The sequence below is a fragment of the Myotis brandtii genome, unplaced genomic scaffold (genome assembly GCF_000412655.1).
Source record: "Myotis brandtii unplaced genomic scaffold, ASM41265v1 scaffold488, whole genome shotgun sequence".
In the NCBI taxonomy this organism is placed as follows: domain Eukaryota; kingdom Metazoa; phylum Chordata; class Mammalia; order Chiroptera; family Vespertilionidae; genus Myotis; species Myotis brandtii.
The window spans coordinates 2,571,895-2,599,427 of record NW_005368638.1 but is presented as its reverse complement, the minus strand read 5'-3'; the positions used below and the strand labels follow the sequence as shown (position 1 = coordinate 2,599,427).

Sequence of the window (27,533 nt, the reverse complement as noted above, 5' to 3'; positions counted from 1 at the left end):
TCTTTTTTTTTTTTTAGTTTTATTCATTTCAAACGGGCCGGATTCGGCCCGCGGGCCGTAGTTTGCCCACGGCTGGTCTAAGACCTCCTCCTCCCTTTCCATGAATAAATCTGTAGATCAAGCATGTCAAATTCAAAGGCTAACACAGGCCAAATAAATGAGGCATGCGGCCCGCAGGTCGCGAGTTTGACTTACTTACTGTAGATCCATATTCCCCATCACGCCTGTAGAGATTAAGTAGGTGATCTGGCCCTGGAAGAATCCTGATTTCACCTACGCAACCAGCCACTTGGTGGAGAACAGCTGGCCTGCTGCAGGAAGCCGCCCATTGTCTTCACTAGCAGAGAAGTGCAAACAAGGATCCCGGAACGCTGGTGAACCTTGAACCCATGGCAAGGGCCAGAGTTATGCACTGATTGTCTAGTCCAGACAATGGGGGCTCAAGCTATTTCCTGATCATATAGTCTCAGAGTAAATCCTTCTAATATTTACTGACCTTTCAGATAGTCTGTCTGTTACTGCAATTGCCTGCCTAAGGGCTTTATGTGTATAAGGGCTTTATGTGTAAAAGGCTGGCGAGGCCTGGGCACCGATGGAAGTCCTTCCCCTTGAGTTGGGCTTACCCGCCTGGCCCCCAATATTTCCAAAGTATCTCTTGTCTCGTCTCTTTCATTTGCCCCCTGGTGGTCAGTGCACTCCCACAGGGGGAGTGCTGCTCAGCCAGAAGCTGGGCTCATGGCTGTTGAGCGCAGTGGCCTCCTGCCACCGTGGCAGTGCTAAGGACCCCTTGGGGGATGTCCACGACTGCCAAGCGGACATCCCCTGAGTGGTCCCAGGCTGAGGGACGCCCCCCCCTCCACCCCTCAGTGCACGAATATCGGGCACCAGGCCTCTAGTATTGAATAAAAGGCTGGCGAGGCCTAGGCACCAGTGGAAGTCCTTCCCCCTGAGTTGGGCTTGCCCGCCTGGCCCCCAATATTTCCAAATTATCTTTTGTCTCATCTCTTTCATTTGCCTGCGGCCCCTCCTCCAGATCCTGAACCCTGAACCACACGGGACATGGGGGAACATACACACCTGCTCTTAGCTCTTCACCCATAAAAGCACCACACAGATCGAAAAAGAGGAAAACTGCACACGGTCCCTGACATTAAGGCCAGGAAATCACATCCCTAATACAAGAGCGAGGGCGCTGTGAAGAGGAACAGGGCATCGCTGCCTAAGGCTGGTCGTTTGGGCGGATCCGTAAACGTGAACATAAAGGCCAGAGCGAAGGAAGGGGGACTGCCTGCAGGTGCGGAGAGCCAGCGGTCCTGCTGTGAGGAGACCGAGCTGCTGGTCTCAGCCGCCTTCATTCACTGCAAGAACAAGGACAACTGGGCCCCCTCTCCACCCAGTGGCCTCGCCATCTGTTTACTGAGAAGCTTGGGCGAAGTCATGTCTGCGCTCCTTCCAGCTGCAACGCCCCCGGGAGGAAGGGCTTTCTTCGTTGGTCTCAAAGCCCACGAACTGCTGCACTGAGTGGGTTCGGTCCAAATGCCTCCTCCCTCCGGGGCCGCAGAGCCCCTTTTCTCTTCACACTCTTGTTCGGTGCGTCTCTCTGCCATCAAACACTGGCCAGGAGGCTGGAGAGGCTGCACCGCAGCCCAGCGCGGGGGGCCTGGGAAGCGGCCAGGACTGGCTTCTTGCCTTCTCGGGGTCCTTCGCCATCAGGAGGAAACACACTGGCCCTCTGTTCTGGAGCCACATGCCAGCGAGGAGACAAGAACCGCTTGCTCAATAGCCACGGGACTCCCAGCCTGAGCGCCAAGTTAGCACTGTCAGCAGCATCTTTTCTCATTCAGGGGGGACAGAGCTTCAAGCTATGTATGGGGGTCCTGCATAGAGTGTTATACACAGGAAAAGGAGAAATCCCGCCACGGTTGGGGAATGAAAAGACAACAGGAGAACTAAAAGACATGTACTGAGTTTCTATTTTCAGTCTGTCCCTAGACCGCATGCTGTAATGATGTCCAGGATGGAGCTTCCCGTCATTCCCAACCTCGGGAAATAGGAGGGTGAGGCGGATAAGGGGAGCCTGGCAGGGTGATGTGCAGGTCATTTTCTTTCCAGAGGGACTACTGACACAGATACATTGCTGGGGACACACAGCCGCACAGGAAGTAGACAATCTGAATAATTCTATGATGATTAAAGAAACCAAAACTTTATAAATGAAACAAAAATATTTCCACAAACAAAGCTCCAGGCCAAGGTGACTACCCCAGAAAACTGTAGCCAGAGCCTCAGCAAACTGGAAATAACAAGGAACTTCTAACATTTGCTCCAGGATACAACTAGCATCAAGCTGAACAAACATGTCCCCCCAGGGTCAGGGAGAGCCCAGGGTGGCCGCTCGGCACCATCACCAACATTGCGCTGGGGCTGTGGCCCAGCAGAGGGGCAGAAGTGAAAGGCATACGGTCTGGGAAGAAAAAATAAAACTATGAACAAATGGCATGGGTACATGTGTCCACCATACAAAAGAAAAAACTAATCACTGAATTTTGCAGAAATGCAAGATACAAGGTCAGTATTTAAAAATCAATCTTATTTCTGTACCCTAGCAACAGACACTTGGAAATTAAATGTAAGAGATCACAGCATTTATCACAGCTACAAAAAGCTATTAAGAATTTAGGAAGTAGCCCAGAGCCATGCTGGAGCTGTCGTGCCTGCTCGCAAAGACCCACCCAACACGCTTGTGTTGGTTCCCTGTTGCCCTGTAACAGGCCATCACTCGCCGGCAGCTGGTATTCCATGGCTCAGGGGGCAGAACCGCACAGCAAGGCGGGGTTCCCTGCCCAGGGTCTCACAGGCTCCCGCCACGTTGTGGGCTGGGCTGAGTTCTTACCTCGAGGGTCTGGAGAAAAATCCTCTTCCACCTTTTTTTTTTCTCCTTTTTTATTGTTTAAAGTATTACACATAGTAGTACATATATCTCCTCAGATATCAAGATGTATTACAAAGCCACTGTTCTCAAAACTGCCTGGTACTGGCACAAGAACAGGCATATAGATCAATGGAATAGAATAGAGAACCCAGAAATCGGCCCGAACCAATATGCTCAATTAATATTTGACAAAGGAGGCAAGAACATACAATGGAGCCAAGATAGTCTCTTCAATAAGTGGTGTTGGGAAAATTGGACAGATATATGCAAGAAAATGAAACTAGACCACCAACTTACACCATACACAAGAATAAACTCAAAATGGATAAAGGACTTAAATGTACGACAGGAAACCATAAAAATTCTAGAAGAATCCAAAGGCAACAAAATCTCAGACATATGCCAAAGCAATTTCTTCACTGATACAGCTCCTAGGGCAGTTGAAACTAAAGAGAAAATGAACAAATGGGACTACATCAAAATAAAAAGTTTCTGCACAGCAAAAGAAACCATCAACAAAACAACAAGAAAGCCCACTACATGGGAGAACATATTTGCCAACATTATATCTGATAAGGGCCTAATCTCCAAAATTTATAGGGAACTCATACAACTTAACAAAAGGAAGATAAACAATCCAATCAAAAAATGGGCAAAGGATCTAAATAGACACCTTTCAAAAGAGGACATTCAGAAAGCCAAGAGACATATGAAAACATGCTCAAAGTCACTAATCATCCGAGAGATGCAAATCAAAACAACAATGAGGTACCATCTCACACCTGTCAGACTGGCTATCATCAACAAATCAACAAATGACAAGTGCTGGAGAGGATGTGGAGAAAAAGGAACACTTGTGCACTGCTGGTGGGAATGCAGACTGGTGCAGCCACTATGGAAGACAGTATGGAGTTTCCTCAAAAAGCTGGAAATGGAACTCCCATTTGACCCTGTGATCCCACTTCTAGGAATATATCCCAAGAAACCAGAAACACCAATCAGAAAGGATATATGCACCCCTATGTTCATAGCAGCACAATTCACCATAGCTAAGATCTGGAAACAGCCTAAGTGCCCATCAGTAGATGAATGGATTAGAAAACTGTGGTACATCTACACGATGGAATACTATGCTGCTGTAAAAAAGAAGGAATTCTTACCATTTGCAGCAGCATGGATGGAACTGGAGAGCATTATTCTAAGTGAAATAAGCCAGGCAATGAAAGAAAAACACCACATTGCCCTGACCCGTTTGACTCAGTGGATAGAGCGTCGGCCTGCGGACTGAAGGGTCCCGGGTTTGATTCCGGTCGGGGGCATGTACCTTGGTTGCGGACACGTACCCAGTGGGGGGTGTGCAGGAGGCAGCTGATCGATGTTTCTCTCTCATCAATGTTTCTGGCTCTCTATCCCTCTCCCTTCCTCTCTGTAAAAAACCAATAAAATATATTTTTTTAAAAAGAAAAGAAAAGCACCACATGATCTCACTCATTTATGGAAAATAAGGAACATTATAACCTGATGAACAAAAAGATAGATACAGAGGCAGTAAAGCATCGAACAGACTGTCAAATTACAGTGGGAAGGCTGGGGAGTGTTGGGGAGGGGGTGGGAAGAGAACAACCGAAGGACTTGTATACATGCATATAAGCACAACCAATGGACTCTTCCACCTTATTTTTTCTGGCACAATTCACTTCCTTGCTGCTGGAAGACTGAGTCCCCCCTCCCGCAGGCTGTGGGCAGGGACCATCTCAGCTCCCAGGCTGCTAAGTCATCAGCAGGGAGCCTGCCTCAGGTTGCATACTTCTCTGCTTTCAGTCTCTCTAACTCACGCTTCTTCAACCAGCCAGAGACACGCCCTGCTTTTAAAGGGCTCCTGTGACTCGGTTACGCCCCTTGGATTGTCGGCCTACCTTAAGGTCAGCTGTGCCACTATCACGGGAAACCTAATCACAGGGGTACATTCCACGCCCTCACAACCTAAGGACTACGCAGTGTGTACACCAAGGGGGCAGGAAGTCCTGGACCGTCCTGGCGGCTCCTGCCACCACAGCATTTCCTCCAAACCCACATTCGTTGCTCTCACGCTGTTATCTTGAAATCCATGTCGGTGGGAGTACTCGCACCACAGAAATTGGCAGATGCCGTAAATCGGGGCTTTCCTGTCGCCCTGCACCCCAAAGAGCAGGTTTATCAGCAAAGTGCTGAATAAATCTAACAAGAGATGGACCCGACTCCACACTGAGAGTGAGGATGGCCCACATGCATGGGCCATACCTGGTCCATGGATTGGGAGACTCGATACTGGGAAAATGTCAGCTCTCCAGAAGTGATCTGTAGGTACAATCCAATCTCAATCAAAATCTCACTGGCTGGCTGTGTAAATCATGTGATTCTAAAATTAACACGGAGGTGGGCTCTCTCTGGGGCACGCCCACGCCTTGTTTGTGGGAATTAAAGGAACTGACAACACTAAATCCCGGCAAGAACGTGTGTAACTGTAACTCTCATTCACTGCTGCTGGGAACGCAGTTAAGACAGCCACTGACACCCTCTGAGCAACAACTCCACCCTTGAGTGTGGTCACCAACAGTGACATAAAAGAGTCTCAATAGTGGTTTTATTTCGGAATGGAAGACAACTCAATTATCTATGAGCAGAAGACTAGACACATAACTTATGCATATTCATAAAATGGAGTTTAACATAGCAGTGAACAAAAATTAACTACAGTCACATACAACAATGAGTGAGTCACCCAGATATAATCATGAGTGAAACAAACACAAAAGAGTACATACAGTACACATTTACTGAAATTTAAGAAGAGGCAAACTAAAACTTCTACATTCATCAAAGACATTTTGGGGATAATTAAGACGATGTAAATAAGTACAGTATTAGAGATTTGTTCATTTTCTTAGGTGTGATGATGGTATTGTTACCTTTCATCTGAAATAATTAAGAGTGAAGTGTCATGATATTTTTCAACCTACTTTTAAATAGTAAATACTAAGATCATTATTTTTATTATTAAAAATAAAGCTATTTTCATTTTGGAAAATTATGAGAAAGAACTATAGTTTTCTCATAAAATATAATATAAATGCTTCATTTTGGAATAAATTTTTAACCAGGAATAAAGGGAAAGATTGATATAGTTGACTATATTAAAATTAAGAACTAGTAGGAACTTCTTTCATCACAAGGTTAGTAAGAGAAAGGGTAAGCCACAAAACGGGAGACGAGATTAATGAGTATTCGCTTTACAATAATGCATTAGGCTGCATGTTTACCTGTCATGTGCTTCTCTGTGTGTTTTTGTTTTCCACAGAAGCAAATAAAAGGTTAAAAAGACATTGGGATGTAAAGGACCCAGTGGATTTGCTCAGCCAGTAGCGCTCTGAGGAGGTCTTTATCTTGCTTGTTAAATGGGTCGTTTAGTTGAAAGGAGGGGTAGCTCTGCTGCCTGTGGAAGCCTTGAAAACAAACAAACACACACAAAAACTAACAAGCAATTTTCTCCAAAGTGCTGGGGAAGAAGAACCTGGGGCTGCGAAGAGGTGGGGCCTCCGCCCGGGGAGCCGCCTGGAAAATATAAAACATGAAGCCAATTAATTTTCCCTGATTGGCATAAAAATTAATTTGCCTAGAATTATTCATGCTGGAGGGTTCTAATTATTCCTCTCCATCAAGATGCAAATTGAGTTTTGTGCAAGGAAAACAAGAGGGAGGCCAGAGGAAAATGGTGGGAGACAGGCCTATAGGGAGGGAGCAGCTGGGACCCAGGGGGTGACAAACACATAAGCATCCTGAGCTGTGTGTTTGGGGCGAGAGGGGAGATCCTCGGGGCCAGCTGCTGGAAGTTGCTCTCCCCTGAGAGGAAGCACTGAGTCAGAGAAGCACACCTGAGTGCCCGTGCCGACAGCTCCAGCCCAGTATGTGCCAAAGCTGGGGAGACCCAGAGCTGCTCCCTCAGCTGATGCCGGTGCTGGCGACAGCTACATAACAAAATAAAAGGATGTGCTCTATACCCATTAAACAATAACTCCTCCTTCTCCCCTGCCCCCAATCCCTGGCAACCACCATTGTACTTTCTGTCCATGAGTTTGACTACTCTAGGTACCTCATAGAATCATACAGTATTGGTCTTTTTAGGACTGGCTTATTTCGCTTAGCATAATGTCCTCAAGGTTCATCTATATTGTGGCACATGTCAAAATTTCCTTCCCTTTTAAAGCTGAATAATATTCCATTGTATGCTTTGTTTATCCATCCATTTGTCAATATTGGCTATTGTGAGTAATGCTGATATGAATATGGATCTACAAATGTCTGTTTGAGGCCCTGTTTTCAATTCTTTGGGTGGAATTGCTGAATCATATGGTAATTATACTTTTAATATTTTGAGGAATCCCCACATTGTTTTCCACAACAATGGCACCATCTTATATTCCCACCAACAATGCACCAAGATTCCAATTTCCTCACATCCTCACCAACACTGGCCTTCTCTGTTGCTGTTTGTTTTTTATTTTGTTTTGTTCTACAGTAGTCATACTAATGGGTATGGGATTGTAACTTGTCACAGCTTTGATTTTCACTTCTCTGATGATTGATGGTGTTAAGCATATTTTCCTGTGATTACTGGCCATCTACACTAATAAAAGAGAAACATGGTAATTGGCGTACGACCGCTACCCTTCCCATTGGCTAATCAGCATATCCTTATGCAAATTAACTGTCAGCCAAGATGGCGGCCGGCAGCCAGGCAGCTGGAAGCGAACAGGGAGGCTCGCTTGCTCCAGTGACTTCAGACTCCAAAGTTCCCTGCCTGACTTGCCGGCCTCTGAGTTGCAACTCTAAGCAACTATGTACTATGTTGCAAATGTAGAAGCTAAACAAAAGCCCAGAAACCAGCTTTCAGCCTGCCGCGATCTCAGAGCTGAAGTTATACATTGTTTCGATTATAGAACGGCAAACAAACCAGATACCAGCTTTCAGCAGCGGAAGCCTCAGAGCTAGAGCCAGAGCTAAAGCTGGCCCAGAATAAAATAAAAAAAAGAGAAAAAAAAGGAGCGGTTGGGAGCTTCAGTCAACACCCGCCAGCCTGAAAGCAGCCCTCAGCCCCTCACCCAGACTGGCCAGGCACCCCAGTGGGGACCCCCACCCTGAAGGGTGTATTTTGTGTCACATCAAATAAATCATTGCCAAATTCAATATTATGAAGGTTTCTCCTCATGCTTTCTTCTCAGAATTTTATAGTTTAGCTCATACATTTATGTCTTTGATCCATTGTGAGTTAATTTTTGTAAATGGTATAATGGTAAGGGACCAACTTGACTCTCTTCCATGAGGATGTCCAGTTTTCCCAGCATTATTTGTTGAAAATACTGTTCTTTCCCACTGAATGATATTTGAACCCTTGTAAAATAACATCCGATCATATGTGAGGGTTTTATTCTCAGCTATTTCATTCCATTGATCCGTATGTCTGTTTTTTATGCCAGTACCACACTGTTTTGGTTATTGTAGATTTGTAGTAAGTTTTGAAATCAAAACATGTGAGTATTCCAATTTAGTTCCTCTTTTTCAAGATTGTTTTGGCTATTCATATTCCCTTGAGGTTTTATATAAAGTTTAAGATGGATTTTTCTATTTCTTCAAAAAAATCATTGAGATTTTGATAGGATTGCATTGAATCTGTAGATCATTTTGGATAGTGTTTACATCTTAACAATATTAAGTCTTTCAATCCATGAAGTTGGGATGTCTTGCCATTTATTTGTTTTCTTTATTTTCTTTCAGCAATGTCTTGTAGTTTTTATTGTACAAGTCTTTTTCTTCCTTGGTTGAGTTAATTCCCAAGTATTTCATTTATTTTTTCATACAATTGTAAATGGATTTGTTTCCTTAATTTCTTTTTAGAATTGTTCAAGGCTACTGTATAGAAGAAATGCAGCTTATTTTTGCATGTTAATTTTGTATCCTATTTTTTGTTGTTGTTAATCCTCACCTGAGGATATTTTTTTCCATTGATTTTTTTTAGAGAGAGGGGGAGAGACAGAGAGAGAGAGAAACATCAATATGAGAGAGACTTGTGTCCGTACCGGAATTGAGCCTGCAACCGAGGTATGTGCCCTTGACTGGAATCTAACCCGAGACCCTTCAGTCTGCAGGCCAACACTCTAACCACTGAGCAAACTAACTGGGCAAGTATCCTATTATTTTGTTAAATGTATTAGTTCTAATAGTTTTATGTAGTATCATTAGAGTATAATCTTTTCCACTATAAAACCATATCATCTGGGAACAAAATAATTTTATTTCTTTATTTCCAATTGGATGCCTTTTATTTCATTTTCTTGCCTAATTGCTCTGGCTAGAATGTCCAGTAGTATGCTGAATAGAAGTGGTGACAGTATGCATCTCTAACCTTGTTCCTGATCTTATAGGAATACCTATAAGATCTTAATGTTCCAATGCCCCCATGTATGGTAGCTTTCTGTCTTTCACCATTGAGTATGATGTTAGCCATGGGTTTTTCATATATGGTTTTCATTATGTTGAGGTAGTTTCTTTATATTCCTCCTTTGTTGAGTGTTTTTATCATGAAAATATGTTTAATTTTGTCAGATGTTTTTTTTTTTTGCTTTAATTGAGATTATCATGTTGTTGTTGTTTTTCCTTCATTCTGTCAATGTGGTACATTACACTGATCGAGTTAATATGATGAAACATCCTGGCCTCTCAGGCATGAATCCCATTGGACCATGGTGTATACTCCGTTTAATAAGCTATTGAATTTAGTTTGCTAGTATTTTGTTGAGGTTTTTGCATCCGTGTTCAGAGGGATATTGGTCTGTAGTTTTCTTTTCTCACAGTGTCTTATCAGGGCAATGCTGTCCTCAGAATGAATTAGGAAGTGTTTCCTTCTTTTCAATTTCTTGGGAATGTTTGAGAAGAATTGGTATTAGTTCTTCTTTGAATGTTTGATAGGATTCACCAGTGAAACCATCAGATCCAGGGATTTTCTTTGTAGGGAGGTTTTGGTTACTGATTTCCTCTCCTTATTAGTCACAGATCTACTCAGATTTTCTATTTCTTCACAATTAAGCCTCGTTGGATTCTGTCCATTTTTTCCAAGTTGGCCAATATTTTGGAATACTTTTGTTCATAGTACTCTCTTTTAAACCTTTTAATTTCTGTAGAATTAGCCATAATGATCCTATTTTCATTTCTGATTTTAGTAATTTGGATCCTCTCTCTTCTTTCTTATTCAATCTCATAAGCTTATTCTTAAAGTGTGAGTTTGCTTAAAACCAGCTCCATTAGTGGATGAGTAAGTGAGTAAGTAGGTGACTAAGTGAATATATCATATAATGATATATTATGTCCCTCTTAATGTCCCAATGCCCCCATGTATGGACATTGTCAGAGACAGCAAGAGCACTGCTCAGCACTGTTGCTCTGAGTTGCTCTGAGTCCATATATTCTTCTAGATTCTTTCCTACTACACCAGAATAGGTTCTTTCTCAAACCTACTTACTACATTAACTGTTGGGAACTTAGTCCAAGTTCCTCCTTTATCCTCTTCTCACTAGCTACAGGTGTCGGGTCCAAGCCCCTCTGCCTGGAGCTGGACCTCCTAGGACGCAGGGTCTTAGACGGAGAAGCCATGAGAGGCTGTGAGTGTATAAGAATGAGTCTTTATTGCAGAAGCCAGTGGCCATAAGCCATTAGACAAGACAGTCCTTTATAACAGTGTCCCAATCAGGTAGCGGTACACCAACTGGTAAATATCTTTCCCACATAGTCACACCTCTAATATAGTCTCTGTCCCCACAGTCATTATCTGAGCAGCCACACACTGCCCCCTAGACTCACCACCTCACATAGTAGTGGCACCTGAGCTCTCCCTTAGCGCCCCAGCCTCGGTAGCCTCTCCAGCCTCTCTGGCTCAGCAGCTTCTCCTGCCTCCCCTGCCCAGCACACTGGCTGGGCTCCGTGGCCTCACATGGTAACTACCTCCGAGCTTCTCCTCAGCACACTGGCTGGGTAACATGGTAGCTGTATCTGAGCTCTTTATGAGCTCTTAGCCTTACATCTTAGTACCAGCTCTCAGCCCCGTCTGAGCGCTCTAGCCTTTCCCTCCTCCAGCCCCTTCTTCACACTCCAGAACACTAGCTGGTCAGGAACTTGTATATTATTCCAGAGACAAAGGAGGTTTTGTGCCAATCGTTACATCCATCATGTTTTGGCTACAGAAGAGCACACGTGCGCAGTGTACCGTGGGGTTGTTGTGCCCGTGGCCTTGCACCTGCTTATGGCATCTTAGCCTCGGCACAGAGTGGCCTTGGACATTCGGTGTATTGACAACAAGGCCTCTGTGCTTTAACTGGCCTTGACTACCAGGCGTTTCTGCCGTGGTCCCACAGACATTGGGGAGAAAAAGAACTGGGGCTCAGAAAAAAATAAAATCCTAAAAGTCAGTTTTCCTTAGAGACCCATTCAGAATGTTCCACACCAGCCTCCAGAACCCAGTTCCTTCTCAGCCTTATCCTTTTCTTTCTGGCTCTTTGAAAAATGTCCACAGTTGTGAGTCCATTTCCCTGAGTAAAGGGAAGCACCTCCAGTTAGGCACAAACTGGAAAGCTGACTTGGGAAGAAAGTACTTTTCTTCACACCTCTGGCCTCCCTGCACTGGGCTCACTCCTGCCTCAGCATGGCCAGAGCCTCCTTCTCCCCCAGTGCAGCCTCACACTGCAGTCTTCCTTTCTCTCCTCCAAACATAACCTCTGGGGCCCAGGCGGGGGCACCGCTTCAGGGACTGACTAATCCAATGAAGTCACCAGGTTAAGACCCTAATGAGCCGTAACAGCTTAATGGACTCTGCTTTCCATAAAGCACTTGGATTTTAATTTAGCCTGAGTGCATTAAGCCAAAGCAGGAAATTTGAGCTTCATGTGTCGGGGCAGTCAGTGGAGGAGGGATTTGGGATGTGGAAATGACCTCCTTGGGAACAGCCTGGTATGGAGCAACAGCCAAGGCTGGAAGCACTGGAGGGTCTGAGGAACGTCAGCATCCAGCAAGGCTCAGGCTGGAAACGGGAGGGAAGAGTGATGGCGGGAGCAAAACTTTGGAGCAGCCTAGGGCGTATCACAAAACATTTCCGAAACTTTGGCATCCATCTTTTCACTCTCCTTCCAAAGATTTCAAAAGCAGTCTCGGCGTGCATCATGCTGGGTATACTGGCCCCACCTGGGAGTCACTGAAAGAAGTTCCGACTTGGAGTGTGGCCAACCTTCTCAGTTTGTTTGGGTTTTTCTTAATTGTATTATAGAAAGTCTCATTTCCCAGGAAACCACTCAGTTCCAGGAAAACTGGGAGGGCTGATCACCCTGGACCTGAGAAACACCTCTGGGTGCTCACTAAGCCCACCCTTGCCTTCTGGAGGTCGACCCGTCTCCCCTCTCCACTCCCATCCTCACAGGTGGCACTCCAGTACTGGCTTTTCTACAGCAAATTGGACCGATTATACCAAATAGACAGCCTGACACAAGTTGGGCCAATCAGAATCCAATTCCCAGAAACTGACATTGGAATTCAGGAATAGCAACCACAAGAACAATGGCAAAAAGAAGAGGGAGAAGTTCGTTATTCAGGTACTTACCACATGCCAGGTTCTGTTCTAAATGTCTGCATGTAGTAACTTATTTAATCCTCACACTAACCCTGGGAAGTAAGTGCTATTTTTCTCATCATTTTGTTGGCAAAGTTAAGTAACATGCTCAAGGAGATCCCTCTAGTAAATGGTAGACCTGCAGTGGAAATCAAGCATGTTTTCAGAATTTTCTCACTCTTAGATATTTAGTCCATCCAACTTGACCCTTCTACTCGATTTCTACTAGGGACATACCTAATAAATGAGTCTATGTCTTGCCTTGTCTCTGGAGCAGAGAAGGACAGTGTGTGTCAGAGACCAAGACAGACTCAGAGAGGATCAAGAGAGGATCAAGAGAGGAGGGGTCATGTACCCCCAGGGATGGGAGGCTCCTGACCATATCCAGGCTTGGTTCTGGGCATGACAAGCTTGGGCACACCTTCTGCCCCATGGCTCTGTGAGACACCCCTGAACCCTTAGATCTGTGTGGAAGCTCGTTGGACTGGGTTTCTGGTTCTGCAAACCAAGCAGTTCAAAACTAAGGGGAGTGAGTTGGTAAGGCATGGTGATGATGTTCAGGCTGAAAATAAAACTGGCTAGTCTCAAACCTGGGCTCTCTGCTGCCTAGTGGAATGTTCCTGAACATGTTTTGTGACTGCTTGAAGTTTCCGTTTTTAAGATCTGTCCTCTCAATCAACAAACAACAAGTGTTGGAGAGGATGTGGAGAAAAAGGAACCCTTCTGCACTGCTGGTGGGAATGCAGACTGGTGCAGCCACTGTGAAGAACAGTATGGAGTTTCCTCAAAAAACTAAAAATGGAACTCCCATTTGACCCAGTGATCCCACTTCTAGGAATATATCCCAAGAAACCAGAAACACCAATCAGAAAGGCTATATGCACCCCTATGTTCATAGCAGCACAATTCACCATAGCTAAGATTTGGAAACAGCCTAAGTGCCCATCAGCAGATGAGTGGATTAGAAAACTGTGATACATCTACACAATGGAATACTATGCTGCAGTAAAAAAGAAGGAACTCTTGCCTTTTGCAACAGCATGGATGGAACTGGAGAGCATTATGCTAAGTGAAATAAGCCAGTCAGAGAAAGATAAATACCACATGATCTTACTCATTTGTGGATTATAGAGAACAACATAGACTGATAAACAGGGACAGATCCAAAGACAGAGAAACAGCGATCAGACTATCACTCCCCAGAGGGAAAGTAGGGGAGGGAGGGGGTAAGGGGAAGAGATCAACCAAAGGACTTGTATGCATGCATATAAGCCAAACCAATGGACATGGACAACAGGGGGATGAGAACATGAGGCGGGGGGAGGTGGTAAATGGGGGGGATAAGGACACATTTGTAATACCTTAACTAATAAAGAATTAAAAAAAAAAAAAAGATCTGTCCTCTCACTCTAGCCAGTTTGGGTCAGTGGATAGAGCGTTAGCCTGCAGACTGAAAGGTCCTGAATTCAATTCTGGTCAAGGACATGTACCTCAGTTGCAGGTTCTCCTGCCCTGGTCAGGGTGTGTGCAGGAGGCAACCAATCAATGTGCCTCTCCCTCTCCCTTCCACTCTCTCTAAAAATCAATGGAAAAATATCCCCGGCTGAGGATTAACAACAACAACAACAACAAAAAATGTGTCTTCTCTCTAAGGCAGAATCACAATTCCGCCCTCTTCCTGGTCGTGGGAGCCTGGGTGAGATGAATTCTGCGAGAGAGATGTTTGTTTCCTTGTGAGCTGTGACAGGAACTCCGGTGTGTCTCTCTGAGACCCCCTACACCTCCAATTCTCTGATTCTTCAACACCTGGGAGTCCAACAATTCAATAAAGTTCTGACACTATCCAGAATTAGAGACAGATCCTACAAGGTAAAGGGCTCAGTCCTACAAGATGGCCCACATTACAGATGCCAGCTGCAAATGAGGAACACAGCCACCCACACTTCTGCCTAGCTGACTAAAAATTGGGGTTTCCACATCCCCTCATTAGGTTCAGTAAGTTGCTAGAATGGCTCACAGGACTCAGGAAAACACTTCACTATGTTCAACAGTTTATTATAAAGGATACACTTCAGGGACAGCCCATGGAGGGCATCATGGGGAGGATGTTCGCCACCCAGGAGCTCTCTTAGTCTCACTTTTGAGCGTTTTCATGGAGCGCAATCTCTAGCCCTCTTCCTCCCCTCCTGAGCATTCCAACCCTCTAACCAGCTGGTCTTTCTGGTGACCAGCCCCCTCCTAAGTTTTTCATCGGCTCCACCCTCGTCACCTCACCAGCATGACCCCCACAGTATCACAGGGGCCCTTTATGAATAACAAGTCATTCCTGTCACTGAGGAAATGCCAAGAGTTTTAGGGGCTCCCATGCAGAAGACAAAGACCAGATCTATGTTTGTAGAGTTCCAGGATGTGCCGTAGCGCATCATTGTATCAAGAGCCCATATGCAAGAGTAAATATCCTGGAGAGACAGGCATGGCAAAAATTCCAAACAAACATTCAAAAATTAGGAAGTGGTAGATGTATTGCCTTTGTTTTCAATATCATTTATCTAGTTGTCAGCTTTGTAATGTACTTGTAATGGATAGGTGTAACGGTCAGCTCACAAAATTCCTACAAGTTTAACAGTTGCCCTTGTGAGCTGGTGCGAGCTTAGCCCCAGGATGCCGCTGAACAGACCCTTTCCTTTGTCGTCTGGTCATATGATAAAACATGAAATGATGGACAGGGACTTCCAAATATAAACAGATATTGGTTTGTTAAAAAACAAAACTTGAACTGAGTAAATTTAAAGACCGAACTGGTTGTGCAAAATGGAAGTTTTTATGGGCGGAAACGGGGCAGGATGGGAAAGTTATTGCCAAGAAAAGAAAGGATGGTTTCAGACCAGGGCACCTATCTTGGGGGAAGGTGGGCAGAGGTCTTAGGCAGTTTATCTCACAAATGTTAATCAGGAAATCCAGACTGACTGGTTTGAGGTCATTTGGAGGAGGAGCTGAAACTGCAATTAAGTCTTGATTTGCTGTCCTGGGGGGACTCCACTTTGGATTGACACTTCCTTTCCTTAACACACAGCTGTGCCTCACATAACAATACCATACAGCCTAGGTGTGCGGTAGGCTAAACCATCCAGGTTTCTAAGTGCAGTCTATGATGTTTGCATGATGAAATCACCTGCAGATGCGTTTCTCAGACCTATTTCCGTCATCAAGTGGCTCATGTACTTAAACTGATTCCAGGTTTGTGTTCAGCAAAGCTGGAGTGAGATCAGACCTACCAGCCATTCCGGTGTCCTGTGGCCAGTGGCCAGCATCTCAGAGGTGAGCAGAGGCCTCTCTCGCTTGCCTCTTTCTGTCTGCCACACAGGCACCAGCTCCATACACTGGCTTCATGCACAGGCTGCCCTTGGAACAGACGGCAATTGAGATGCACAGCTTCTGTTTCTTTCTGGCCAATGGCCTACTGGGTGAGCTGAGCTTTGTTGGCCTCTGAGGGGCCAGAGGGGAGAGCTCATTCACCGCAGCAGCCTGTACCCCAGGAACCTGGGGCTGCTGCCCTTTTCTCCAGCCTCCTGCATCATGACTGCTGATCAGCAAGGCCAAGAGCATGGTCTCAGCCCCAGCTGGGAGGACTGGACCCTGCTTTGGGTCATGGGCTGGACCTTTATCCCAGTCAGTGGTTTTCTTCACCCAGGGCATAGTCATCAGAGCCGGGAGTATTGTGGGGCACAGGATTGCCATCCACAGCGGGCAGGGTGAAGCTGCTGGTTATGAGGTAGTGGACAGAGATTCAGAGTCAGATTGACTTTGGCTGGGGTCTTGGCCCCACCAAGTCACTCTTCAGCAATCAACTTCTGTGAAGACAGTAATACCTGTCTTAGTAGCAGAATGCTCAGCTACCAGAGCCATTGTGGTGGTAGAAACGGTAGTAATGATGATAACAACAATGACGATGACGATGATGATGATGATGAATGAACCCCATCCTGTTGGCATCGCCACACTGGCAAGGATTGCCTCCACAGGACATTCCAGAGCTTGGTCCTCCATAGCCTCCCCCCGCCCCAACTCTAGGACCTTCTTCCTAAGGGTGAGCTCGGCTCTTGCACCTGTGAGTCATCACTCTTTCCATCTCAACCTGTCCACTGACTCTTCACAAAGAGAAACCCAGTAGCAGAGTAAGGATGGTTATAAAAACCTCCCACTCTTAGGACACATAACCCTAGCTGAGTTTCACTCTCAGTGACATCATTTGCTGGTGACAGAACTTGCAGCCACAGCACCCACCATGTGGCACTGTGCACATGAGCAGATATTGGAGAACCCCATTGCAGTGCTCGCCCTGGGCCTACACTGACTATCAAGACCATTGTTCCCTCAGAGGACAAAGATTTACTGAGGACTTATAATGTTCCATGACCTATCCTGTGCCATGAGGACATTGAGAAGATCTCTCTCCAGCATGGTCATCGGGGAGCTCCTAATATGGAAGAAACAGATGCATTCAGTCACTATCCTGTCATGTGGGAAAAGGTCAGCCTGGTACCAAGGGAAGGATGGCACCTTGACCTGGACAAGCTAGAGAAGACTTCTCTGAGGAGAAGCTGAGCTGGCATTTGAAGGGATTTTCCAGGCCACAGTGGACAAGGATCCAGGTAGAAGAAACTGTTTGTCCAGGAGTTGGGGGAGGTTTGAAGATTTTGGGAAAGTGACCATGCAAACAGATTCTATCAGGACTGAGTCATCTTATTTTCAAAGAATACCCCAATTTTGCTGCCATTTTTGTTTCCAAAGGTGGGTGCCTGAGAAAGTTTCCCAAAAATGTTCATATGACCTCCCAGATAATCACAAATGTTGGTGAGGATGTGGAGAAATAGAAACCCTGTATATTGTCAGTGGGAATGTAAAATGATGCAGCTGTTGCAAAAAAACAAGTTGGCAGTTTCTCAAAAATGTACACATAGAATCACCATATGATGCAGCAATCTCGATTCTAAGTACACCCCCAAAAGAAATGAAAGCAGGGACTTGAACCACGGCTCATACACCAGTGTTCATAGCACTTGTAACAATAGCCAAAAGGTACAAATAAACCCAATGTCCACCAACAGATAACTGGAGGAACAAAATGTGGTATATACTTTCAACATAATATTATTCAGCCTTAAAAATGAATGAAATTCTAGAGATTAAAAATGGCGGTGGAGTAAGTGGATGCTGCACAGGCACACTCCCAGGACCAAACCGGAATTACAAATAAACTACTGAAAAACTTCATGAATAATCAACTGATGACTCACTGGAGAGAACCCTGATAACCAAGGACTGAAAGTGGAGACCGCACAGAGGCTGGTGGGCGGGCAGAGGCACACAAATGGGCTGGCCAGGCTCCCACAGACAGAAACTGAAGTTCCGGAGAAATATTTCAGCTTTGGGGGGTTGCCACTGAGAACTCTGAGATCTAATACCCAGGCTGCGCACCCAACAGAGAGCATCAGAACTGAGAAGGGTACCCACATAACTTCTGGCTGTAAAAAGCAGTGGGGTTGCTATCTTCCAGGGAGAGACAGCTGGAAATTCAGGCACCCTCTTAAAGGGCCAATGCACAAAATTCCCTGTGGAGCCACTCACCTTGTGCTTTGGCAGAGGGAAGGCAGAGTGGACTGGAGCTGTGTGAGCAGAAGCCAGATTCTGGGGCTCTGGGGTCAGAGCTCAGAAGGAAGACACCCCAGTTTCCTGTGCTGAATCACTCCTTCACACTGTGGAGGTCATCTTTTTCACACAGACATTTGCTATCCAGGTGGATTTGCCTGGGGGGCAAAGGGGGAGACTGTTGACCCAACCTATTGGAAAACACCTTGCCCCACCATGCAGAATTTCTCAGACCCATTAAGAGACTAAGAATAATAATTAGCCTCCAGACAGAAGCAATTGCCCTACCCTGTTGAAAAAAAATTCTTGCCACACCTGTGGACATTTTCTTGAGGGTAATTCAACACAGAATCCTATCAGTCTGTAGACAGAGGCAGTCTCTGGAGGCTTTTAGTCTTTGCCTGATCTAATTAGTCAGAAACAGCATTTGACACTGTCCTGCACTGGAGATTGAGAGACATAGCAGATCTACCTATAGAGAGTCACACACCCAAATAGGTAGCCAAAATGAAGAGACAAAGAAACAACACCCAAGTGAAAGAACAAGAGAATTCTCCTGAAGAAGAGATAAAGGAAATATGAGATAAGAAATGTACCTGGCCCTAACAGGTTTGGCTCAGTGGATAGAGCATTGGCCCACAGACTCAAGGGTCCCAGGTTCGATTCCGGTCAAGGGCATGTACCTTGGTTGCAGGCACATCCCCAGTAGGGAGTGTGCAGGAGGCGGCTGATCCATGTTTCTCTCTCATCAATGTTTCTAACTCTATCCCTCTCCCTTCCTCTCTGTAAAAAAAAAAAAATCAATAAAATATATTTTTTTAAAAAAAGAAATGTATCTGATATAGAGTTCAGAGTAATGATGGTAAAGATGCTCAACATTATGAGAAAAGATATAGTAACCATGAAAAAAGAAATAAAGAATGACATAGCACAAATAAAGTACACATTGGAAGGAATACACAGCAGATAAGGGAAAGCCGAGGATTGAATCAGTGAATTAGAAGACAGGGTTGAAAAAAATCACTCAATCAGAGAACCAAAAAGAAAAGACAATTAAAAAACAGGAAGACAGCTTAAGGGAGCTGCAGGACAATGTGAAATGTAACAATATTCAAATAGCAGGTATGCCAGAAGAGGCAGAAAGGGAGAAAGGCAGAGAGAACAGTAGTTGAAGAAATGATGGTAGAAAACTTCCCTAACCTGGCAAAGGAAAAAGTCACACAAGTTCAGGAGGTACAGAGAACCCCAAGCAAGGAGAACCCAAATAGGCCCATGCCCAAACACATCATAATTAAAATGGCAAAAACTAAAGACAAAGAGGGAATCTTAAAGGCAGCAAGAGAAAAGCAAACTGTTACCTACAAAGAAGCTCCCATAAGGCTGACACCTGATTTCTCATCAGAAACTCTACAGGCCAGAAGGGAATGGCATGAAGTACTCAAGGTAATGGAAAGCAAGGATCTAAAACCAAGATTACTATATCCAGCAAGACTATCATTCAAAATGGATGGTCAAATAAAGAGGTTCCCAGACCAAAAAAAAAAAAAAAAGGGGGGGGGGGGGGCGGGCAAAAGCAGTACACCAAGCCAACATTACAAGAAATGCTAAAGAGACTGCTGTAATGAGAAGAAATGGAGAGAGAAACCTAAGCATACAGAATTAAAATGGCAATGAATAAGTATGTATTAATAACAACCTTAAATGTTATTAAGGTTGCTCCCATCGAAAGGTATAAGGTAGCGGAATAGATAGGACAACATGACCCAACTATATGCTGTCTGCAAGAGACCCATCTCAGAACAAAAGACACACAAGATGAGAGTGAAGGGATGGAAAAAATGTTTTCATGCAAATGGAAAAGAAAAGAAAGCTGCAGTAGCAATACTTATATCCAATAAGATAGACTTCAAAATGAAGGCCATCACAAGAGACAACAGAGGTCACTACATAATACTAACAGGATCAACCCAACAAGAGGATATAACCCTGGAAAACATATATGCATCCAATATAGGGGCACCTAAATATATAAAAAATCTTCCAGAGGACTTTAAGAGAGAGATTGACAACAATATAGTCATAGTAGGGGACTTAAACACTCCAGTGACTTCACTGGACAGATCTTCCAGACAAAAACTTAACAAGGAAACTGACTCTAAAGGACACACTGGATCAGATGAATTTAATAGACATTTATAAAACATTTCACCCCAACACAGCAGAATATATATTATTCTCAAGTGCACATGGGTCATTCACAAAAATAGACCACATGTTAGGACACAAATCAAGTCTCTACAAGTTCAAGAAGATTGAAATCATTTCAAGCATATTTTCAAATCACAGTGGAATTAAATTAGAAATCAACTTTAGTAAAAACACCCAAAAACATTCAAACACATGGAGGCTAAATAGCATGTTAGTAAGCAATGAATAGGTTACCAACAACATCAAGAAAGAATTCAAAAACTTCATGAAAACAAATTAAAATGAACACACAAAAATCCAAAATCTCTGGGACACAGCAAAAACAGTCCTGACAGGGAAGTTCATAGCATTATAGGCCTACCTCAAAAAAACAAGAAAAATTAATAATAAACTATTTAAACCTACAACTTAAAGAATTAGAAAGAGAGCAACAAGAAAAGCCTAGAGGAAGTAGAAGGAAGGAAATAATAAAGATTAGAGCAAAAATAAATGACAGAGAGACTAAAAAAGCAATAGAAAAAAATCAATGAAACCAAGAGCTGGTTCTTTGAAAGCTTAAACAAATTTGGTGAACTATTAGCCAGACTCATCAAGAAACAAAGAGAGAGGACCCAAATAAATAAAATAAGAAATGAAAGCGAAGAAGTAACCACTGATACCACAGAAATACAAAGGATTGCAAGAAAATACTATGAACCACTATATGCCAACAAGCTGGCCAATGTGGATGACATGGACAAATTCCTAGAAAAATACAATCTCCCAAAAACTGAATTAGGGAGCATCAGAAAACCTGAATAGGCCAATAACAACTGATGAAATAGAAGCGGTAATCAAAAAATAAAAAAACTCCAAGCAACCAAAAGTTCGGTCTGAATGGCTTCACAAGGAAATTTTATCAAACATTCAAAGAAAAACTAACACCTATACTCCTCAAACTATTCCCAAAAGTCCAAGAGGAAGGAACACTTCCAAGCTCTTTTTATGAGGTTAGCATTATCCTAATTCCAAAACCAGATAAAGACACCACAAAGAAAGAGAATTACAGGCCAATATCCCTGAAGAACATAGATGCTAAAATCCTCAACAAAATATTAGTAAATCAGATCCAGCAATATATTAAAAAGATCATACACCATGACCAAGTGGGATTTATTCCAGGTATGCAAAGCTGGTACAATATTTGCAAATCAATAAACATGATATATTACATAAACAAATTGAAAGACAAAAATCACATGATTATATCAACAGAGGCAAAAAAAGCATTTGACAAAATCCCATTTTTTTAATATATATTTTATTGATTTCTTACAGAGAAGAAGGGAGAGGGATAGAGAGTTAGAAACATCGCTGAGAGAGAAACATCAATCAGCTGCCTCCTGCACACTCCCTATTGGGTATGTGCCTGCAACCAAGGTACATGCCCTTGACCGGAATTGAACCTGCGACCCTTGAGTCTGCAGGCCGATGCTCTATCCATTGAGCCAAACCAGCCAGGGCCAAAATCCCATTTTTTATAAAAACTCTCTGCAAAGTGGGAATAGAGGGAGCATATCTCAACATGATAAAGGCTATATATGACAAACCTACAGCCAACACCATACTCAATGGACAAAACCAAAACCATTTCCCCTAAGAACAGGAACAAGACAGGGATGTCTGCTTTCGCCACTCTTATTCAACATAGTACTGGAAGTGCTAGCCACAGCATCAGACAAGAAAAAATAAAAGGCATCCAAATTGGAAAGGAAGAAGTAAAACCCTCATTATTCACAGATCATATGATATTGTACATAGAAAACTTAAAGACTCCACCAAAAGAACTACTAGATATAATAAATGAATTTGGCAATGTAGCAGGATACCAAATCAACAGCCAAAAATTGATGGCTCTGTTATACACCAATAATGAATTATCAGAAAGAGAAACTAAACTAACAATCCCATTTGCCATTGCAACAAAAAAATTAAGGTACCTAGAAATAAACTTAACCCAGGAGGCAAAAGAGCTGTTCTCAGAAACTACAGGAAATTGAAAAAAGAGATAAGAGAAGATATAAACAAGTGGAAGAATATACCGTGTTCATGGATTGGTAGAATCAACATCATTAAAATGTCCATACTATCCAAGGCAATCTACAGATTCAATGCAATCCCTATTAAAATACCAACAGCATAATTCACAGATCTAGAACAAATACTCCAAAAATTTATATGGAACCAAAAAAGATCCTGAATAGCTGCAGCAACCTTGAGAAAGAACAAAATTGGAGGAATCAACAATACCAGATTTCAAGTTATACGGTACTACAAAGCTATCATAATCAAAACAGCCTGATAATGGTACAAGAACAGGCATATAAATCAGTTGAACAGAACAGAGAACCCAGAAATCGACCTAAGCCATTATGGTCAATTAATATTTGACAAAGGAGGCAAGAGCATACAATGGAGTCAAGTGAGTCTCTTCAATAAATGGTGTTGGGAAAATTGGACAGACACCTGCAGAAAAAAATGAAACTAGACCACCAACTTACACCATACACAAGAATAAACTCAAAATAGATAAAAGACTTAAATGTAAGTCATGAAACCATAAAAATCCTAGAAGAAACCATAGGCAGCAAAATCTCAGACATCTCTTAAGAATATAGATTTTTAAAATTCTAAATAAAATGTCAAAAATTGAATCCAGAGTATAATAAAGGATACTATCTCAAGACAAGTAAAATTTAATCTAGTACTTTGGAGATGCTTTTATATTAGGAGATCTATCAAAATAATATACTATATTAAATTGATTGTTTAAAAGAAAAAAACAAGCAATATGATAATGTAAATACATGTTTCAAGTATAAAAATAAATCAATGGGAAAAAAATATCGTGAGGGATTAACAAAACAAACAAAAAAAGAAGTCCCTGCATACTGCACATCAGTCTGCACCCCTTTGCGAGGGGAGACACCGGAGGCAAGGCCTCCCAGTGCAGGTCTGTCTGAACGCATGGTGTCTCCTCACTGGCAACATGTGTACATTTTGAAAATGGAGCTTGACTTTTGCTAATTCAGACTCATCAGAGTTTTAATACAATCAAATTAGGCCCTATCATATGACATTAGTTGACGTCAAATAAAATTAGACATTTTTGAAAATCTCAGTTAAGAAGAAAGGCTGCTCCTACCCGTAAGCTTTGCAGAAAATGAGCATGACTTCTGGAGCAGCAACTCGAAGCCCAGGGACTCTGCTTGCAGCCAAGGCCCTCCTGTAAACTCCCCTCCTGGCTCATGGCAGGTCTCCTCCTCCCACAGTGGCCTCCCATCCCCTCGCACATCCAGCCGAGCTGCTGACATGGAAGCTGGACTGAAATTAACATCTGAACCATGTGATTTCTAAGGGGATCAGGGTGCAGAGCAGAGCAACCTTTGTGTGTGGCCCTGATTCAAGAGGATGTCCATGGTGCTGAAATGACACCTCCCCCACACACACTCCGGGATCCCCCTACCCAACTCCTCCTTCCACAAATGAATGTCTAGAAATACAAATACTAGGTGAGCGAGGGGGCATTAGCCCAGGGAGGTGAAGGGCAGGGAGGCGACTTCGCCACACTCTGGGCCCATCCACGCTAGCTTCAAGCCTCCGATTTCAGGACCAGAGGGCAGGAAACCACTTGACAAAAACAATCTTATAAAATTAGCATTTTTCTCCAAAACTCTAAGCCACTTCTGAAAAGGGAAAGATAAACAGCAAGGCAAAGACAGTCTCTCAGCCCATCCTTGCTCAACAGCCCTGGGGTCATGGGGTCCAAGCGGAAGGTCTGTGGGCTTGGGGATGCCTCCTAGTCACCTCCTTGTCATTTCCACCACTGCTCATCCCCTCCGGTCCAGTATGCAACTGTTTACCCATTCAGAGTGACAATTGCTCCACCAGAAAATGTGGGGTTTGGGGCACTTTGGGGCTGCAGTGGGAGGCAGGGATACCCCCTGGCCTGTGCTTATGGAAGAGTAACTTCATGGTTAAGGACTCCAGTTTTGATGGGCTGGCTCTAGGTATGGTTGGAGGACGGAGTCCATGCTCAGGGTGGGTCTGGGGTCTGTGGTCCCACTGCAGTCCCAGACACTGAGCACAGAGGGGTCTTTTCTGTCTTCATATCCCCAGTGAATGGCATGGTGGGTGCTCAGACTAGACTAGACTCTTCCACTAACAACCAACATACATGTAAGATTCATTCATGTCCTTCAGTGAGTTGATAGTTTATTCCTTTTATTAATGAACTAGAGGCCCGGTGCACAAAAATTTGTGCACTCAAGGGGGTCCCTCAGCCCGGCCTGTGCCCTCTCGCCGTCTGGGACCCCTTGGGGGATGTCCACCTGCTGGCTTAGACCTGCTCCCCAGGGGATTGGGCCTAAGCTGGCAGTCAGACATCCCTCTGGCCGCCCAGCAGCCCTTGGGGGATGTCTACTTGCCAGCGGGGAGCAGGCCTAAGCTGCAGTCAAACATCCTTAACACTGCTGGATCATTTTTGTGGATCATTTTGTCCATCAGTGGAGACTTGGATTGCTTCCACTGTTTGGCTATTGTGAGCAATGCTGCTATGAATATGGAATATGGGCGTGCAGATCTCTGTGCAAGTCTCTGCTTTCACATCGTTTGAGTATGTGCCCTGAAGTGGAACTACTGGGTCGAACACTAGTTCAGTGTTTCAGTTTGAGGAACTGCCATGCTGTTTTCTAGAGCAGCTGCACCATCTTACGTAATTCCTTTATTGGTCAGAATAATGCTGCAGCCTAAGTATCGACCACATTTGTTTGCCCGCTCACCCAGTGGTAGCATTTGAGTTGTTCCTACCTCTCGGCTATTGTGAACAGTGCTACTATGGATATTTGTGCACACGTTTCTGTTTGACACCTGTTTTCAATTATTTGCAATATGTATTTATGAGTGGAATTGTTACACCATATTGTAATTGTCTTTTAATCTTTATTTTACCAAATACCAAACTATGGTACACATAGGATGCATTATTTGACATTTCCACAGCAATCTTTAAGGAGTCCAATTTCTGTACATCATTGTGAACAATTATTTTTTGTTTTCATCATTACAGCCATTCTTCTGTTGTGTGAAGGGGTATTCCATTGTGGAATTTGTACTTTCATCATGACTAATGATGTTTAACATCTCTTCATGTCTTTTTGGAGCATGTGTAAGTCTTCTCTGAAGAAGGGTCTACTCAAGTCCTGTGGCACATTTACATAATGGAATACTACTCAGCCATAAAAAAGAAGGAAACTTACCCTTTGTGAGAGCATGGCAGGACCTGGACAGCATTATGCTAAGTGAAATAAGGCAGTCAGAGAAAGACAAGTACCATATGATTTCACTCATATGTGGAATCTAATGAATAAAATAAACTAACAAACAAAATAGAAACAGACTCATAGAGAACAGACTGACAACTGTCAGAGGGGAAAGAGGTTGGGGGACTGGGTGAAAAAGGTAAAGGGATTAAGCAAAAAAAAACAACAACCCACAAACCTCATAGATACAGACAACAGCATGGTGATTACTAGAGGAAAAGGTGATGGGAGAAGGTAGAAGAGGATAATGGGGAGATAAATGGTGATGGAAGGAGACTAGACTTGGGTGGTGAACACACAATGCAATATACAGATGGTGTGTTATAGAAATGTACACCTGCAACCTATATAATCCTATATAATAAAGAGCTAATATGCTAATTAGACCAAACAGCAGAATGACCGTCTGGACAAACTTCCAGACGAAGCCAGGGCTGCGAGGGCTGAGCCCCTTGCACAAATTTCATGCATTGGGCCTCTAGTTTTATTTAAAAAAAGGCACCCCAATAAATTCAATTTTTAAAAGTGTGAAAAATGGGGTGTCTATATTTTGTTGATAAGTCATAAAAGTTCTTTCTATATTCTGGATAACAGATCATCAGATATGTAATGTGAAAATATGTTTTTCCATTCTGTGTGCTGTCTTTCCACTTTCTGGGTAGCTTTTGATGAACAAAGATTTCTATTTTTGAAGAATTCAGTTTATCTATTTTTTCTTGCCCTGGTTGTGCTTTGGTGTCAGATATAAGAAACCACTGCTAAGTCCAAGGTCATAAAGGTGTATCCCCATGTTTTCTTTGAGAATTTATAATTGTCCTCTTACATTTAAGCCTTGCATCTATTTTTTTAATATATTTTTATTGATTTCAGAGAGGAAGGGAGAGGGAGAGAGAAAGAAACATCAACGATGAGAGAGAATCATTGATCGACTGCCTCCTGTACACCCGGCACCTGGAATCAAGCTTGCAACCCAGGCATGTGCCCTGACTGGGAATCGAACCGTGACCTCAGTGGAGCCACACCAGCTAGGCAAGCCTTGTATCTATTTTGAATTAATGTTTTATGTGGATAAAACATTAATTCCATTCCTTTTCATGTGGATAGCCAGTTGCCTGGCACCATTTGTTGAAAAGGCACTTCTTTCCCCTACTTAATGCCTGCACTTTTCAAAAATTGTTCAACTCTACCTTGCCATGACATGGGAATGTGAGGATCCACTTGTGCATTTCTTCCCAGAGATCTTTGGGAATTTTCATAGGAATTACATTTAATCTATAGCCTATAGTCTGTACTAGTGCCACTTCACCTACATTGTTTTTCAACCCATGGGATGTCTTCACATTTAGTTAGGTTTCCTTTAATTCTTTCAGAAAAGTTTTGTAATTTTTACTCTACATGTTGTGCATCCTTGATTAAATCAATTCCTAAGAATTTTATTAATGTTGATATTTTTAAATGGAATTGCTTTTTAAAATTTGTTTTTAGATGACTCATGCCTCCTTATTCCAATAAAACAGGTTTTGTGTATTGATATTTTGTCCTATATGATATTTTGCTGAATTAATTTGATTTCTTGTTGATTCTTTTTTTTAATTAAATCTTTATTGTTCAGATTATTACAGTTGTTCCTCTTTTTTACCCCCATAGCTCCCCTCCACCCGGTTCCCACCTCACCCTCTGCCCTTACTCCCCCCCCCCA

General features: G+C 43.4%; 2 long non-coding RNA genes across 2 annotated transcripts; one reads left to right on the top strand and one right to left on the bottom strand.

The window, feature by feature from the left end:
• Window positions 1-5,536: 5,536 nt before the first annotated feature.
• Window positions 5,537-6,517, bottom strand: LOC106727848. The gene is made up of 2 exons (XR_001364100.1): window positions 6,232-6,517; window positions 5,537-5,887 (listed from the first exon to the last, which is right to left on the bottom strand). It is a non-coding gene; the product is annotated as an uncharacterized LOC106727848 (long non-coding RNA).
• Window positions 6,518-9,230: 2,713 nt separating this feature from the next.
• LOC106727849 lies at window positions 9,231-18,393 on the top strand. The gene is made up of 3 exons (XR_001364101.1): window positions 9,231-9,356; window positions 17,409-17,412; window positions 18,382-18,393. It is a non-coding gene; the product is annotated as an uncharacterized LOC106727849 (long non-coding RNA).
• The last annotated feature ends 9,140 nt before the right edge of the window (window positions 18,394-27,533 follow it).